At 51.4% G+C, this 15,775-nt stretch overlaps 1 protein-coding gene across 2 annotated transcripts in view; it reads right to left on the bottom strand.

Annotated features, from left to right (window-relative positions):
• Positions 1–256: 256 nt before the first annotated feature.
• Positions 257–15,775, bottom strand: part of PWWP2B (PWWP domain containing 2B) — an 86,989-nt gene continuing 71,470 nt past the window's right edge. The window contains exon 3 of one of the 2 annotated variants that reach the window (XM_083843663.1): positions 257–12,554. The gene's annotated coding sequence lies outside the window, so the exon portion shown is untranslated. The remainder of the gene's footprint in view (positions 12,555–15,775) is intronic. The other variant, XM_083843664.1, reaches the window with a different exon arrangement.

Here is a 15,775-nt window from a genome sequence, read left to right as displayed (position 1 = left end):
TCCTGAGCACGTGCGGGTCACCTGGAACTGGCTCCGTGAACTGTGACAATTTACTTCAGGGGGTCTCCGTGCATGGGACTGCTTTTACAGCTTCTCTAACCACCCTGTATGGTCCTGTGCGCAAAGAAACAGACTTATTAGCACATGCCAATAAATCGCAGCAGACTCTCATAGTGCTATATATAGAAAGCTGCATACATATATCACATCACAGCCATGGAAGCAGCTACTCGACTCCAGGAAGTGTTACCTGATTTGGTAAGTTATTCACATGCTCTGGTGAGTCCCTTTATTCCAGCAGAGTTTATGTGAGACTATTTCAGTATATGTTGTATTGGATTTGCAGCGTGCTGTGGCGGCCCTGACACTTGCCTGCTCTGTTCCGCGTGTAAGAAATCTGCATTTCTGCTGTCACTCTCCGTCCTATCCAGAAACAGATTTTTTCAACAGGGTTGCATTTCATAAAAAGGATCTGAAAAATTTAGATTCACATCTTCTTTACCATGTGGTGCTAATAAACCCCTGAGTTTTGTAATCACAGAAATGAGAAATAACATGATAATGAATGGAAAAGATCACATCTACCAGAGGCCGGAGGAGGTTTTTTTTAGACAGATGTTTCCAGACTGATTGGTTGTGAAAGCAGATTAAATGAAAAGTCAACAGTATGATAAATTATTCTATAAAATGGGGACAGTCAACAACGATGATAGAAAACATGGCTCAAAAGCACGTAGCTCCATCCCCGAATTGTTTTGTCATGTGCAAGCAATTGCCACGTTAGCCACAAGAAAGTCACACTTTGAAGTGCGGGAGGGAGCCAAGAGCCAACAGCAGCTGGGAGCTGCTTGACTCAGAGCTGAGCACTGTGCTGGGGAGAAGAAACTGGGGGACTTTCAAGGGTCAAGTTTCAGCTATTATTTGGTTAGCGTTAGGCATATGACTGGGGAGCAGCAGTTGGGGTTTGGCACCATGCTACGGGAGCGCGTAGCAAATGCACCCCGACCCCCAAGCTCGCAGCCGAAGCATGCGCAAATGCTGCTGGTGCTGCAGCCAGGACGGCGGGGAGGCTGGGGAAGCTGCCTTCTTCCCATTCCATGTGCAAGAAGAAGGTAATGACGTAAGTGGGTAATCTAAAATAACAGGAGAGGTTTCTGGCAAAACAATTTAATCCAGGTTCTTTGAGTCTCAAGCTTAATATCTTAAAGCGCGACAATTTTCTCTTATGTGAGATTGAGCTATTTCTGTGGAGAAGGTTTTCACCATGTGTAGAGCTCTTTTTATGCCATTATGTTATTATGCTATTCATAATTAACAGAAGCAGCTATTATTCTCCAGTTTACTCGGTGAGCAGACGCTGGCTCCAGGTAGCAGATGCTGCCCCCGCAGCACATTGCTGTGGGCTGTTAGGGAACACCAGGAGGAATTAATCTGAAGAAGGGAGCACGCACCAGGGAAAGGTGATGCACACTGTTTTACAGGGAGGGGTTTTCCATCATCAAAAATGCTCCAGGCCCTTGAAATACGGACAAATAATGGTATACAAAGTGACAGGAGAGCAAGCACTGATCTCTGCTGCTTCTCTTTCAAAACTGCTGAGCAACAGGAGCAAGCCTCCTGCTTCCTTCCCCAGAGGAGATCGTGTTTCTGACCGCTAGCTACTCATTTTGTTTGGCAAAAGCACTGAGGAACATGTTGGCTGTTTCTACCTGTGGGCAGCTAGCTTATGCTAGCTTATTGCCAGCCAGAATCTGAGGTTTTCCTTGCTATATTGGTCTCTAATGGGTAGTGTTATTTCAATAAATTACGTTTCTGTGCAAGTAGACCTTCCTGGAAGGCTGTTCCCTGATCAGCACTGCACAGCATGCTCACATTATGGACCATTTACAACTTCTGCATCATTAATGGTATTACAGGAATCCCATTTACATGTGCCTGTGCGTGCTCTGAGAGCAGGGAACCTGCAGTGTGCTGCCACAATTAAGGAAGAAAAAGCTGCCTGGATTCAGAGGCTGCCACTTGCAAATCTGCTCACCCTCTCTGGGTGCGAGGTCGTTTCTGCGGCTCAAGTTGTTAAAATTAGCTCTAGACCTCGCTCAAGGCCATTTCTTTCCAACATCACTTAACAGCAGCTCCAAAGAAGACATTTTGGAAGTGTTTGAGATAATGCTGGCAGCTGTGGGACCACTGGAGAGAGTGGAAATGGTCTTTTAGTTCACACTTGATAAAGAAGAGCTTAATATGGAAAATAGAAATTGCGCAAAAATGAAGGCTGGAGGCAGGAGCTGGGCCTGGCCTCAGCTTTCTGAAGGACTAGGCAGCACCCTACAAGCCCAGGCAGAAAAGCAGAAAATGAACTTTCTGCCCCATTTTGGGCTCTCTGGCAGCCACTGGGTCCGTGGGCACCGGGCGCCGGGTGTGAGCATGGCCCCGGGGTGCCGCAGCATGGCCAGCCTGGCACCAGCCTGCACTGCCCGCCTGGCCGGGGGCTGCTCCGTGCAGACAGCGAGAGTTCAGCCCAGCCGAGTCAAAAGCCTGTCACCTCGGCTAAGAGAGTCCTTTGCTAAAGCCCAATCTTTATATGTAAGCGTGCAGCTGCAGTTCTTGTTTTCGTTTCAGTTATTACATGGAATTTTGCTAAAACTCAGCAGCCCTGTGTGTCACAGGAATGTCAAATAATACATGGGCTTTTAAAACCAAGTGTACAGTGACCAGGAGATGACTGGTAGCCTGTTATGCCATTCAGGTGGATGAAGGAGCCTGTGCAGTAGGAGAACCTCTTTCCCAGGAGTCATCCTCGCAGCACAAACAGCTATGGATTTAAATCTCACCACGCCTGCTTTCAAATGCTTTGAAGCCTATTTTTGTTCCTCCGGGTTTCCCAAAACAGGACACACCTATTACAAGCCAGCTGCGGGTACGTGGGCAGAGAGGGGTCTGCACAGCACAGGGTGGTTGTCCTGAGGTACGTGGCACAATTTGACTTCAGACTGCACGGCGGGCTTTGGGACAGAGAGGTATAATTAGTAGGTTTCCAGCCTCCCGTTCTCCTGCAGATGCTCATTTTTAATTATCTGCGCTGCCTTGTGGCTGCCTGAGGAAGGGAAAAAGGAGGTCTCCTGAGGGACTTGTTCCTGCTCCTACTTCATGGACTGGAACAAACAAAATAATTGATGAAGACACGGCAGTGTAAAATGCAGTTTTACTTCTAGCCCCAGACTAAGCTGCTCCAGACAAGGTGCAGCCTCCAGCCGCTTTTGGGAAGTTTTGCATGGAAAAAGTGCTGAGCTGGGAAGCGCAGCTATCAGCATTGCTTCCTCAGCATTTTCCATGTGCTTTTCATGTGGAGGATGCCTGAGGCAGAGCAGAAGGGGAGTCCCAGCCAGCAGCTCCGTCTCCCACCAATTTCGCATTTTGGAAGCGCCACGCGTGGCTGGGGGGTCGCCGTGAGCCCCGCAGGGCCTGCACCAGGCACCCGCGCTTCCTGGGCACCGCGGCCGCCGCAACGTGCTGGGGTTTAAGAGCACCGTGCCCTCTGAATGTGGAAATGTTATTAGCTTTAGCCTTCGGCGCAATGCACCAACAGTAATTACAGTTATTAGAAACTGCTGAAGGATTAATGTGTTATGGCTGCTGAGTGATGCTCCTGGAGCCACGGCCGAGCCTCGCTCTGAGCCGGCGGAGCAGTGCCGTGTCCCACGCAGAGCTGTCCCGTGCTGTGGAGGTTTTGGGGAGCCGTGACCAGCAGCACCGTGGTGCTGGCACAGCCTCGGGCTCCTGCCAGATCAGAGCGCTTCTCTTTCTCCCCTCAGTGCTAATAATTGTAAGCTATTTAAGCAGGAGGGTGTTTGCTGCCTTCAACATGACTAAACGGAGTCTCCTGGAAGGGGAAGCAGCACTTTGCTGCCGTGACCCCGAAGCACAGCTCTGCGTTGCGTGCTCCAGGAGGCCAGCAGACGCAGGCTGCAGGGAACTGCTCTGACGAACCACCTCACACCGGACCAGCTGCCCGCAGCTGGGTGAAGCACTGCCAGCAACCTGAGATGAAGGAGGCTAAGCGAACAGAAAAGGCGCTGGGATCTTTGTTTTCCCAAGGGATTTTAGGCATTGCTGCACGAGGGCAATGAACAGCTGTGTGGTCCCCAAGGCAGCCCTTCCACAGGCACCCAGCCCTGCCAACCTCTGGGGAGGAGCGACGCTGCCCGCCAGGCCCTGGGCGTGTGCTGCCCCTGCCCGCACGTGGGCTTCCCTTCAGGCTCCTGGAGGCGAAGCCCTTGGTGGCCTCGCTGCCGCAGCGTGCTGCCCACGGGCAGCTCCTCGCACGTCCTTTCGGCTGGCTTCCACCCGCGGCTGCCCCGGCAGGCGCCTCGCATGCCGCAGCACCCCTGGGACCTGCATGGAGCCGGGGAGCTGCGGCACGGCGCGGGGACGGGCGCGGGGGGGCCGCGAGTACAGGGACGTGCAGCGGGCAGGGGCCTGCAGGTGCTCGTGGCGGAGGTGGGCAAAGCACAGGCCAAAATTTGAACAGCAGCGTAGAGAAGGTGCGTTTGAAACTGTTCATTCTTCCTCTGAAAGAGGCAGCAGCATTGTGGATAAATGTCGGGGGGGGGGTAGAGGGACAGAGAGGATGGTGTGGCTTTTCTGAGTCTGGAGCACAGCAGCCCTGTAAACACACAAAGCAAAAGAAAGGAAAGTGATTTTCTTTTTTCCCATTTTCCTTGCATCCCAGCAGCTTGGTCTCACCTCCCCCTGAGTACACACATTGCCAGTGTTCAGACTCCAGGAACAAAATGTTTTCAGCCCCAAAGCTGATGTTTTCTCTTGCTTCAGCGCGATGCGCTTCATTGTATAAACCATTTTCTCATTTTGCAAATTTCTTCTGTATTTTTAGAAGCTTTTATTCAGTCCTCAGACAGAAAATGACCCTGTGGCAGAAGCCACGCTACCATTTAAGCTGGTACATGCAATTTTCAAAGCAGGCTGTGCAGCCCGTCCCTGCCTCTGAAGGTGGCACCCAGGCGGCAGCAGCTGCCCCCGTGCCGCTCGGGTGCCTGCGCGCTGCGGGCTGGGCGCGCTGAGAGCCGGGGCTGCGGCAGGTAACAGCACTCCTCGGGCAGGAGCTGCTCCCCCTCGCCCGCCCGCCTCAACCCACGGCAGGGAGGGAGCTCGCCCGCCGGCGCTCCGTCACTGCCCCGCGGGGCGAGCTGCTCCCCACGGCTGTGCCTGCCCCGCCAAGACCCAGGATTTCCTACCCAAAGTTTGCCGCCATCCTGCAGCTCATAAATGGCAATCTGCATACAACAAAACCCAAAAACCTTCTAGGCATCTCCACCCTCTCCAGCCACAGCCTCAACAACAGGTTCCAGCTAGCCAAGATCATTTGAGGGAAAAGATTAAAAGCTTTTCCTTCCTGGCTTAACTCTGTCCCTGCCGCTCGCGGGAAAGGGGCCATCCCGCGTCCTGCGTGGGGATGGGTGCCTGCAAGTGCTCTGCCTACGCGCTGCTCCGCGGGGCCGGCAGCCCATGCCTCTGCTTCGGGACAGCATGTTCTTGTCCAGGGCGCTGTTCCTAACTGGAAAGTTTTTCTTGGGCTGGCAAAAATACCGAGTTTTGGAGCTTGCTGCTACCACCTTCCCCTGTCAAACAACACGGCTTTTACCACAAATGTGCGAGGATTTGCAGTTTGCAGGAGTTTGGTCACAGAAGAGTGGGAGTTTAGCCATACAGGCTTGCAGATAATTTGAGAGATTCCCAGATAAAAAGTCAAAGTGCTGATGAAATTCCCTTTGTCTCAGGCTGTGTACATGGGGGGAATCTTTCAAGCTGCTTTTTCTACTTTCCAGTCCCTGGCTCTGCTCTGAGAGACAAAGATGATGTTGTTAAGACCGAAGGATAAGCCACGGTCTGGAACTTGTATTTTAAAGGTCACGAAAAACTATCTCCTAATTTCTGAAAAGCTATTTGCCTGAAGTGAATGCCATTGTAATGCTTCAGAAAATACTATGGTACAAATAAATAATGTTTTTATTGGCCTCGTAAATTGGTGCATTGCCATGGGACTTACCAACATTCACTTTTAACAGGGTAAATATTTGATTTACTGAGTTATTAAGAAGTTAAGCAGCAATCATGTTTTACCAGCCGTGCATGCTAATTAAATGATTCTGTTAGTAACACTGGTGACTGTGAATAACACCAGTGATTCACTTCAATCACAAAACTGCCTTTTTCTTTCAAATGTTTGGTAATAAGAAAATGGCCATGCATGTGCGATAGCGCGAGCTCTCGAGAAGCAATAACAATAAATAAACTATAAATAACTGCTGCAGGTTAGAGCAGATCTTTATGTCTCTCCGAGCTCAAGCAAGGGACCAGCACACGCCAGGCCAGCACGCTGCCAGCCCCGCGGGGCTCCCTGCTGGGGTGCGCAGCTAGAGCCCATGCCACCAGTCCCTCGTGCAGTGCGCAGGCTTCGTTCCCTCCATGTACTTGTAGGATGTGGATAGGAAATGGATGGTTTGGGCACCATCAAGCAATTGCTGTTTTATTACAAGAAAAAGGCCTGAAGTATTAGGACTTTGACAACAGGCCTTTGGAGATGAAAAGCCCAAGATACCTGGTGCTCTTCTATTGCTCCATCCCTCTGCTGCAGGAGGAGGATCTGCACGGCCAGCAGCGCCATTCAGCTGCCCCAGAGGGAGCACAGTCCCTCCTGTGCGTGCTGTGGGGAGCGGTCCCATCCTTCACAGACATGCCCACATGTGGGCACAGCACGGGCTGCCCCGGCATGGGACGTGTCCTGCAGGAGAGGAGCCCCCGCCGTGCCGCGGCAGAGCAGGGGCTGCAGCGGGGCACGCACTCCTCATCCGCCAGCCTGGAGGCCTCGCTGCTGCCCCTGGATCTGGTGAGCAGACAGAACCCAGCTGGCTGCCAGCAGCTCTAAAGGTCAAGGTGTGCTTATCTAAATAGCACGTCTTGCCTTTGTGTACACATTCTTCTGTTCTTTTTAAAGATCTTCAGCATTTGTCCTAGATTATTAAAATGTAGCGCTGTAAATCGTATGTTTGCATTCACACAGCACAGTGTCACAGCTCTGCTAGCACACGTTGTGCCTTTTGCTGCTGAGCTGCTCCTTTCCAATGTCCTCTGCACCTATTTTCTCCTTCCAACGTAAAAATTCATCGGTTTTGCATACTGAAAATTGCAATACATATCATCTCAACTGAAATTAGTCTTTCTGGCATGTTACTCACCAAAGACATAAGGCTCTGAATAGTCAGTCCTGTTTCTTATAGAGAAGCCACAAGTTAGTGCTGTCAGAGAACGACAGCCGGGGGCTTTGTTTTGACATCAGCACGCAGGTCTCCAGCTTCCTGTAAATCAAAGCAACAGATCCCGAGCTATCCACTGAGCCGTCCTTCCATAGATCTCTGTGGCAGACTCATTCACATTCCAGGCAGTCTTGGAAGTTTATCCATGATTTTTTTAATTCAGCAGATTGCATATGCTGTTTGATCAAGTGTAAGAAGAGGCAACCAGTTTCAACAAAAGACAGCGCTGCTGCTGGCAGCCTCTCGCTGTTTTAAGCCTAACACGGGAAATGACACCAGCGAGCAGACCAGAGAGAGCTGTTTCAGTTGTTGCCAGGTACTTTATGTTTGACAGCTGTATGCCTGCCCTCTATCTTTTTCGATATATTCAGTATTTCCTGTTATACTCAAGTATAACAATTCTACAGTCTTGAGGGTAGGAGCCCTGTGAGACTCTCCTATAAGGACAAAATGAAACACAGTCTGCATTTTCTACTTGGAAACTCACCAAAAGTTAAAACTGCCTTTCAAAATGTTGCCTGAACGTAATAAACCATCACTTGAGGTAGGCCATGCCTTTGCCACCTGGTGTCTGTCCACTCCAACACAAGGTCAGAGACCCAGGGTGGGTGAAGTGCTCTCCATCACCCCACATTGCTTCGTATAACGGGAGCTGTGCCCTGCTCACTTGCATGGTAATGGGGCTGAGGGCTCTTCCGTCCCCACCCACCCCACAGTAAGGACCACCAGTGATGCTCTCTCTTTGTAACCCTATGGTTTCCCGGTGTCAGCTTCCTGGTTTCGTGCATCTCCTCCCCAGAGACGGGGCGGGAGGAGGGCAGGACTTCTAAGCCCAGTCTCTCTTTACCTCCGCGTTTGCTGAATGCATTCAGGCGAATCTGCTGGCAGGACCCACCCGGCACGGCACGCCTGTGGGGAACGCAGGGAAACCCGGGGGAGGTGGGCAGCTCGCTGGGAAGCGTCACACTACGGGATGGGAAGGACAGAGGTGCCGCGTGCCCTGCCGCAGGTAGCCAGTCTGCTTCCACGCTGGCAGGTTCCCCAGAACCACGAACAGGCGGCTTTGCAGCACCACCACTGACTGAGGAAATTCAGTGTGCCGAAACTGAAGCTCATTACACTTGGCCTTGCAACACGAGAGGAACTTTATAAAGCGTTAATTGGCAGGTGAGCGGGAGCTGAGCGCTGCCCGGGGTGGTGCTGTCCCTGCGGTCCCTGGGGTGCCAGCGCTGCCCCAGTGCCTCCCCAGGCAGCCCCGGAGCGGACCTGCACAGCGGTGTGACACCACCGTTGTGTCCCAGCCCCAAAGTGCACAGGCCAGCCATGAAACCCACTGCTTGCCACAGCACCTCCCTACCTGGCACGGACACTCACCGCTCGGTATTTTCCCCTTGGGACACAGCCACATCCCAGCAAAGCTCCCAGCCATCTCTTCCTTGACATGCTGATGCCCCAGCTAGAGCCGCAGGCCCCGGCGGTGCAGAAGAGGTGCAGGGTGCCTCCAAAACCGCTCCGGAGGGAGGCGGAGGGGAGATGTCCGGCCTGGGGCTGGCGCCCCACCACCCCGCAGCGCTGGCAGGGGGCCTGTGCTTGGATTTCAGCTGCAAATGGGCTTTTAGTCAGTAATTCCCCAAACCAGGAATCATTGTGAAATGCATTGACTGAACTTTTCAACTCGGAGAAGGCCAGAACAAAAGGTTTTTACAGTTCCCAAGTGCTTCCTCAAAATCTGTGTGTGTGAGACGATGAAGCAAAACCGCTCTTTCTCCCGCGCAAAATTTCAGCGTTGGGCAACTGACACGTTCCCGAGCAATAAAACGACATGGAAGTAGAAGAGAAAGCGGAGTCCGGTTTCCCGCAGCTTTGCGGGCTGCTGTGGCGAGGCGCTGCCAGCAGAGGGGCTCGCACCGCGCGGAGCCCGCCCCCGGCCGCAGGGGGCCCTCGGCACCGCGAGCCTCCCCCGCCGCCCGCGTTCCCCCGGGCTGGCACATGGGCCGTGTTCTTCAGGGTTTGTGAGTCCTGGCCAAGTTGTAAGAACGGTTTACGAGCCTCAGTGCCTGTTCTTGGGTTCAGCCTCGAGCCAAGCAACATGCAGCGGTTTTCCCCGTTTGCTGCTTGAATTACTGTCTTGTTTTGGAAGAGCTTAGAATAATGCTGGGTTTTAATCTCAAAGCACATACACGTCTTAAACAATACCTTGGGTTTTTAACCAGCTTGTTCATTTGGAATCCATTTTGATTATCTGTAAGAGAACAACATTTTTCAGGGATTTTGAGCAACGGTTACAGCTCTAATCTTAATGCTGTCCACCACCCATTAAAAATTTATTTTTAGTCCTTTTGAAAAAGCTCCTCTAAATTTCTGTCACTGCCCGATTCCCCGCTAATTTCACCAGCTTACTGGCGTTATTTCAGGTTGCACACTACCCCCACGTGCACCATCAAGTAGCTCTGTCCCTCGCTGCAGGCACGGCGCCGTCGGCACGTGGGGGCACCCTGCAAGGGCCGGCACTGCTGCGCTGTGCCAGGACGCGAGGCCTGCCCGACCCCGGGCCCCGTCCAGCCCCAGCAGCCTGCATCGTGCTCAGCCCAGGTGCAAACCCAGTGCCCTGCGCTGCAACACAAAAATGAACAGCGTCGGGGCTGAGCGCTCCTCTCTGCACGCGCGCGTCAACTCTGCAGGTGCGGCACAGAGCCAAACCGGCCCGCACAGGCTGCACTCCCAATGAGGAGCATCTATTTGGGGAAAAATGTTACCTGATCTGAAAACTTCAGTCTGTAGCTGCAATTTAATTGCTTAATACCCACAGCAAGCAGTTTTCTTGTAAATTAATAGTATGAAATCTATTAGGAAATTAAAACTGCTTCCTTGGCACTTCTGTTCTGAGCCTCCTTACCGTCCTGGTGTGTTTTCAGAGCAGGAGATGCTACTACTCAGAATCTCATAAAAAGGATTTATAACGATTAATAATTAGCGTATTGATGCACCAGGCTGCAGTGAAGTTAACTCCGGCTTTGTCTGCTTGGACTTGGTTCACTGCTATGCACCGAAGCAGCGGCAAAGTCAGGCCCAAAAGCAGTGATGGGTTTTGCCTGACCCAGGGCCGTCCCCTTCCACCCGCACTGGCATTAGATCAGTGCCACTGTGTTGGCTCGTGACCCAACGCATTTGCCAGGCACGTTACGTGTTGGGAGTGCTGCTGCCTGTGGGTTCAAGGTGTTCTGTGGGCACCGCGGCAGGAGCCAGGCGCGCTCAGAGCTGCTGAGCACAGCGCCAGCCTCCGACCTTCAGCCTCCTGCCACCGGCCCCCAAGGTGCCGCGCAGCCCCAGCACCACAGGAAGCACTGCCCTGTGCGGGCACGGGAACCAAAGGCCAAGTTTAAGGGACTCAAGACTCCGTGTGGGAATGGCAGTACTTCTGTGGCAGCCTCCTGCCGCTTCCCACTCGGTGCTGGGGACGAGGGGAGTTAGGCAGGTTTTCTGCAAGCCTGGCGGGGCCATCTCAGGAGGCAGCACCTTGACCTACTTGACTTAAGCCCACAGGACACACTGAATTAAACCTGGGGCTGATCAGCCTCCCTTGGCTCTAGTGCCATGGAAGGGCAGAAGCAGCATAAATTTGCCCTTTCATGTTCTGGTCCAGCTCAAGGGTAGGCTGGAAAACCCCTGATCAGGCTGAAAGAAAAAAACAGGATGTTTTCCTGCACCAGGATCAGAATCCTCTTATTAATCCAAGTCAGTCCTTGGAAATTGTGACAATGATGGAGAGGCTGATGGGACTGAAGAAGAGTGTAATGCATTTCACGATAGAGTGACAGTTTATATATTTAGCATTCTACTATGCCAAAATGCAGAGGCAGCACATTTTGATCTGGGCTTTCATCCTGAGGGCTGACCCTGCCTTCCCCCTGCATGACAGATACTGCAGCGGATTTAGTAAGAGAACTTCTTCCTCTACAGATTTTTTTACTAGCGATGAAAATCCTGTAACAGTTAGCTTCTTTATCACAGTTGCATGATTTCTGATCTCTTAAAAAATGAATACTAACAGAAAATGTAGTAAAGAAGTAGGGTTCCTTGCACTGCTATAAAAATACAGCCTCGTGTCATTCCCTTATTCCCTTTACAGAATCTAGCAGGTGAAATAGTAGTCCTTATTTGCCAACAGCTGCTCACTGATTTTTTTTCTCCAAAGCATCTCCAAATCCTCATGAGAGCCATAATGTGAAGACCTTCACCCATGGTCAGGACACAGGCAGCTGCAGTTCACTGTTGGTGAGAATAGGCACTATGTGCTCATAACACAAAGCCATGCTTTAGAAAGGTACCCCTGAAATTCAGGGTATTTTTAATCCAGTGGTGGTTACTATCAGCATTTCTCAGTAAAGAGGTATTGTCGCTGTTCTAAGGGGAAACGATGTCTGGTGTTCACGAGCTGTGAGCTGAGCAGGGGACATTTGGGTTCCAGGAGTCACACGGAGGCACGCAGCCACTGGCTGGGAAACAGGCCAGAATATTCTGATCCAGTGTTCTCCAGTTTGTCAGCACATTTTGATTTGTTCTCTAGCAGGAACGATGCAGCAGCACTTCAGCCAAAGCGTTGCTGCAATATGTGCTGCGCAGAGGAAGCGGTGCTGGCAGCAACTGCTGCGGCGGCAGGGGCAGCAGAGGTGCCGGGGTGCTGAGGGGCGCGCGCCGCGCCTGTCCCATGCGCAGGGACGGCAATGAGGGATTGCCAGTGGGCAGGCAACACCAATCTGCCTCCCCGGCTGTGGGCACTGCTCAGGACAGCTTCGGGCCATTTTAGGCTACACGCGCAGTCCTAGAGCCAGACTCCTCGCCGTTCCCTAGCCCCTTCCCCGGGTGACGGGGACAGTCCAGCGGAGCAGAACAGGCAGGTCCCAGCTCCCGGGGGGTGAACCCGGGACTTGGCATTTTGGACTTTGACACAAAGGAGATGAGAACCAGGGATGCCCTATGGAGCTGTGCTCATCCACTCTAGGGGACGCTCACAGCCATGCATCACCAGTGGCACGAGGGTGGCACAACGCCCGGGACACGAGCTTTGCAGATCACTTACCTCTTCTTCAACATCCTGCATTTGGTAAGCCAGACCTCTGCCCTTGTTTCCATCTGCAGAGTCCTGTGCTGTGTCCAGCCTCCACGCAGCAGGCCTGCTCTTCGACATTTTCCAAGGTCTTTTGTTCTGCAGAGGAGGGAAAGCTAACAAAATAAAGGACAGGATGCAAAAGGGATCCAGCTGTCCTCATAAAAACTGACATTGAACAGTGACAATGGGAACTATTACAACTGCATTGCTGGAAAAAATATTTATTAGGCAAATTCAGTCTTTCGGTGGAAAAATAGTGACAGAAACATACAGAAATATAAAGTAAAATGTAATGAACTCATTTGCAAAAGCTGCCTACCATCTCTATCCAAGTCTACCTGTGCAGATCCCAGCATCCTGCCTATTTGCTTTCCTATTTTTAGGAACTAATTTTGGTTTTATGAAGTAATTTTCAGAAATCAGTACAGCCATTCATACAGACATTAAGTATGTTAATAAATAAGGCAGACTGAGGAAATCCAGCAACAAGTCTCCCCCGTGTTATAAATTCATCTACAGTAGAGCTCACAGGTTAAAGCATTTCATCCAGCTCACAGAACACACACACACTTTATAACTTAGCTCTGAGTCTTGTTTTAAGAGGTGGCCTCAATTACTGGGACTCCCCTGAGATGAATCTCTGGAAAGCCTTCACTGTTTTTGAAACAGAAACATGCTGCATAAGGTCCCCCTTATAACCTTTACAAAAGGTACTTGATTCCATCACTTCCTCGCTGAAAGCAAAAGGAGATTTTTCTTGTAGGGTTCTGTGGAACATGCAATTCCTACACCTTTCATTTTTCAGATCTGATATTTTTATTGTTGTTGTTATGAGTTAACCCAACGATAGGAAAAGGAGAATCTTCTGGCAGCATTACCTCCTGCGGTTTGGTTTTCTGAAAGCATTTAAAACAGACTTAGAGAGCTGCGGGACACGGATTCACCAGTGCTCTCACTCGCAGGTGTCGCACATCCCAAAGCCAGCACTCATTCTCCCGCAATGAATCTGCCTGTCTTTATGCAGGTAACAGCAAACACTGTAAGGGTGTAGGACAAACCAGCTCGGACACGTTTAGGTACACAGGCGGGAGTCGCAGGACACAGACTACGAAACTTCCAGTTTGGCATGGTTGTGCTTGACTTACCCAGGTGAAAACTGGATGTAAATAGGTCCTTGCAGAAACCTCTCCGTGACCTGGAGGTTACTGAGTGGGGTCCTTCACACCTCGGTGGGCATTAGGTGTGCTTGTGGACCAGCATCCTGCAGGATCACTGGGCTGGGCTAAATGGGGTCCTGGCCATGAGCAGGGGCTGTGTGGGGAGAGGTGGGGTTGGGCAGGGACGTCAGGGATTATCAGTGCCATCGAGGCCCTGGCAAAACTAACAAGTTGCCAAAGTCACAGTTTTAATAGATTTTTTAAAATATATCCTTTTTTTTTTTTTCCTGCAAAATTAGTTGGCATCAGTGATAGCTATGCCTTAGCAGTAGCTGGCCAGGGAGGCGCGGCCGCCCCACATACCGTAACGGCGTTACTGCAGCTAGCACAGGCGGGCACAGGGCGACTGCAGCCCACGCCAGCTGCCGGTGTGTAAATGCAGCACGTTCAAATAGCTCAACAAAATAGGATTTCTGTCCTCTGTTTTTAAATATTGGACATTTCGAAACAGCTTATTTATTTGCTTCAGTAAACACGATTCTACTGTGTCCCATACAGCAACCATGAAGCTTTAGCTTCCTGGGCATTATTTTCAGCAGATTTTTCCTTTCCTTTGTGCAGCATTCATTGTCTAGCCTGACAGCTGCTCCTCTGTCTCTGCTCACTCCTTTTTATCAGTAATCTCTTCTTTGATTTCTGCTTGGTTTTGTTTTTTTGCTAAATGTCATAGCTTATTTCTCAAGTCCTGAGCATACACAAAAAGACGAGCGATGTGATGAGAATGCACATACGGCCAGGATTCTGGAAGTAACTTCAGTCTGGCCTGCACATCCATACCTGCAGAGACAGCCATGCTAATGCTTCCCATGCTTCTGACCTGAGGACAGCAATATGCCAGGGCAGCCTGCCTTGCAGCCTCAGTGTTTTATTTCCCGAATGTGAGCGCAGCCCCACACACGACTCTGCAAGAGACTGACCCAGGGGCAGCCGAACCTCAGCGCTGCTGCCTGCTGCGGCCCAGCCCGCGGCTGGGCACTGATGCTGACCCTGCACAAGCCCTCCCCTTCAGCCCCAAATTTCCACTGCTGCTACAGTCAGCACCCTCGCCAGCCGGTCAGGAGTGGGGCATCAGTCAGGGCAGGGCAGTTCCCCAGCCTCGCTGCTGCAGGGGACAGAAGGACGGCACCCTGCCCCGTCCCCACATGGTCTGCCAGCAGCGGGTGCCCGGCAGGACGGCCCTTGGCACTTGCAGCTCGTGGTCAGAAAAGTGTCTGCAGGAGTCAGTGGTGCAGCCCATAAGTCAGGACATTTACACCAGATGCCTCCCTGACTGAAATTACCTCAGCTCCTATTTTCTGGGCTCATAAGAGAAAATGCTTCTGAGTACCACAGTATTTCCAGGCTGAATATGATGTAACTACAGCAGACTTTTCTGCAAGAACAGATTTTGTCATTTCTGACAGAGCCCTGATAGTTAAGGGATTAGATAACAAGAGCATAAAAGATGGCCATTGCCTTGTTAGATCTCCAAATTTTGTCTAGACTTGAATACTTTGGGATGGATAAAGAATGGGAAGTTTGGGTCACTTCCTGTCTGAGTCAATAGAAATCAAAAAAGCCATACAAGAGTTAAAAATGCAGCAAAGCTATGATAAATATTATGCAGGTGTTTATTATGGTGACATTTCAACAAGGAAATCCTCCTGACTCTGCGGGACGGGAAACGGGCCTCCCCTGGAATAAGCAAATACAATAAATGCAGACAGTGACCTTTTGGCACCAGGAGGATGGTTTCTGCTCTCGGTGAGGGCTCACCAACCTGCTGCAGCGCCCGGAGGGGATGCAGGAGCGCGGTGCCACCCGCGCCGGCTGGCTGCACGTCCCCGGAGCTGCTGTGTCATAAATGCAATGCATCAGCTGCATGACAGGCGCTGTGGGGGCGTTACTAACTTGCAGACTAATCACTATTCTGACCATGCCATTGTCTGCTCTGCACACTTCAGGCTGGAGGAGACATTTGTTCCCTTGGAGGAGCTGCTAGATTGCTCGGATATAGCAGCCAGGGCACAGACTGTCCCCTCGTTGAGTTGGCACACGACGGGTATCAAAAGCCTTCATGACGCTGTGTGGCATTTCCACAGCTGGAGACACGGTGCCAGACATTGTTACTGAAATTA

This window comes from Anser anser (assembly GCF_964211835.1).
Source record: "Anser anser genome assembly, chromosome: 7".
In the NCBI taxonomy this organism is placed as follows: domain Eukaryota; kingdom Metazoa; phylum Chordata; class Aves; order Anseriformes; family Anatidae; genus Anser; species Anser anser.
Note: the sequence above shows the minus strand (reverse complement) of the source record. Positions and strands in the feature narration are given on the sequence as shown.